This window comes from Budorcas taxicolor, chromosome 12 (assembly GCF_023091745.1).
Source record: "Budorcas taxicolor isolate Tak-1 chromosome 12, Takin1.1, whole genome shotgun sequence".
NCBI lineage: Eukaryota > Metazoa > Chordata > Mammalia > Artiodactyla > Bovidae > Budorcas > Budorcas taxicolor.
The window spans coordinates 50,172,432-50,174,315 of NC_068921.1; the positions used below are offsets into that span (position 1 = coordinate 50,172,432).

The following is a 1,884-nucleotide window of genomic DNA, read 5'->3' on the forward strand; positions in this document are numbered from 1 at the left end:
CTGCTTCTGCCCTCAATCATTCCCAGCACCAGGCACTTTTCCAATGAGTCATCTGTTCGTACTAGATGAGCAAAATACTGGAACTTCAGCTTCAGCGCATCAGTCCTTCCAGTGAGTAGTCAGGGTTGATCTCTCTGAAGATTGACTGGTCTGATCTCCTCACTGTCCAAGGGACTTTCAGGAGTCTTCTCCAGCACCACAGTTCGAAGGCATCAAGTATTTGGCTTTCTGCCTTCTTTATAGTCCAGTTCTCATAACCATATATGACCACTGGGAAGACCATTGCCTTGACTATACAGACATTTGTCGGCAGAGCAATGTCTCTGCTTTTCAACACATGGTCTACATTTGTCATCACTTTCCTGCCAAGAAGCAATCACCTTCTGATTTCATGGCTGCAGTCACCATCCACAGTGATTTTGAAGCCCACAAGGAGGAAATCTGTCACTACTTCCACCTTTTCCCCTCCTATTTGCCATGCGGTAATGGGGTCAGAGGAGAAGGCAATGGCAACCCACTCCAGTACCCTTGCCTGAAAAATCCCATGGATGGAGGAGCCTGGTGGGCTGCAGTCCATGGGGTCGCTAAGAGTCAGACACGTCTGAGTGACTTCACTTTCACTTTTCACTTTAATGCATTGGAGAAGGCAATGGCAACCCACTCCAGTGTTCTTGCCTGGAGAATCCCAGGGACGGGAGAGCCTGGTGGGCTGCCGTCTATGAGGTGGCACAGAGTTAGACACGACTGAAGCGACTTAGCAGCAGGAGCAATGGGGTCAGATGCCATGATCTTAGTTTTTTTAATATTTAGTCTTAAGCCAACTCTTTCACATTATGAGAAATGCTGGGCTGGATGAGTTACAAGCTGGAATCAAGATACCTCAGATATGCAGATGATACCACTCTAATGGCAGAAAGCCAAGAGGAACTAAAGAGTCTCTTGATGAGGATGAAGGAGGAGAGTGAAAGAGGCAACTTTGACCTCCTATCCAGCACCAAAAGCCAGGTAGTCTCCTTCCTCCCCTTGAAGCAAAGGGAGTCCCTCTGACAATATCAAGCAAACCCAGAAGAATGGGCAAGAGAGATCCATCAGGAGCTCAATTAACAATAAGTGGCCTGAGAAGCCATTCTCCTTTTCCATTGGGCCTAAATCTCACCTTTTTTGGGACTTCCCTGATGGTCCAGTGGGTAAGACTCCATACTCTCAATGCAGAGGCCCAGGTTCAATCCCTGGTCAGGGAACTAGACCCCACACACCACAACTAAGTGTTCACATGCCACAACTAAAACACCTGCATGCCACACAAAGATCAAAGATTCTGCATGCTGCAACTAAGACCCAGCACTGCCAAATAAATACATAAATAATTTAAAAATAAAATAATAATAAAAATAAAACTCCCCTTCCCCACTGAAAGATATCAGCTACCTAGGGGTACTGAAAGATACCCAGGGGTGCTGCAGGATGCCAGACACCCAGGGGTGCTGAAAGAGGAAGCCAGGTACAATAGGTAGCATGGTCCAGGATGCCCCCTTGATCCCAGAGGCCTGAAACTCTTCCCTCAGCTAGAATATACCTGGCATCCCAACCTGGGGAACCCTCTCCATCTGCTCAGCAAGCACCAGCAGGTACGAGACCCAGCAGCAAGAGATAAATCAAGTTGATCGAAATAACAGTGCAACAACTCTGAAAATTAAGCTGTGATTATAACAACAGCTCCCCTAAAAGAAGGCTGGGATCTGCATGCTAAACAGCAAGAGAGCCTACCACTAAAGAAAAAATTTCCAAGGTACAACTGCATTCCTTGGCTCATGGAAGATGGTTTCTTCCATCTTTAAAGAAAGCAGCACTGCGTCTTCAAAACTCTCTGACTCTCCAGCTGCT

At 46.9% G+C, this 1,884-nt stretch overlaps 1 non-coding gene across 1 annotated transcript; it reads left to right on the plus strand.

Moving 5' to 3' along the window:
- The first annotated feature begins 1,169 nt into the window (after positions 1-1,169).
- Positions 1,170-1,241, plus strand: TRNAE-CUC (transfer RNA glutamic acid (anticodon CUC)). Its single transcript has one exon. It is a non-coding gene; the product is annotated as a tRNA-Glu (tRNA).
- The last annotated feature ends 643 nt before the right edge of the window (positions 1,242-1,884 follow it).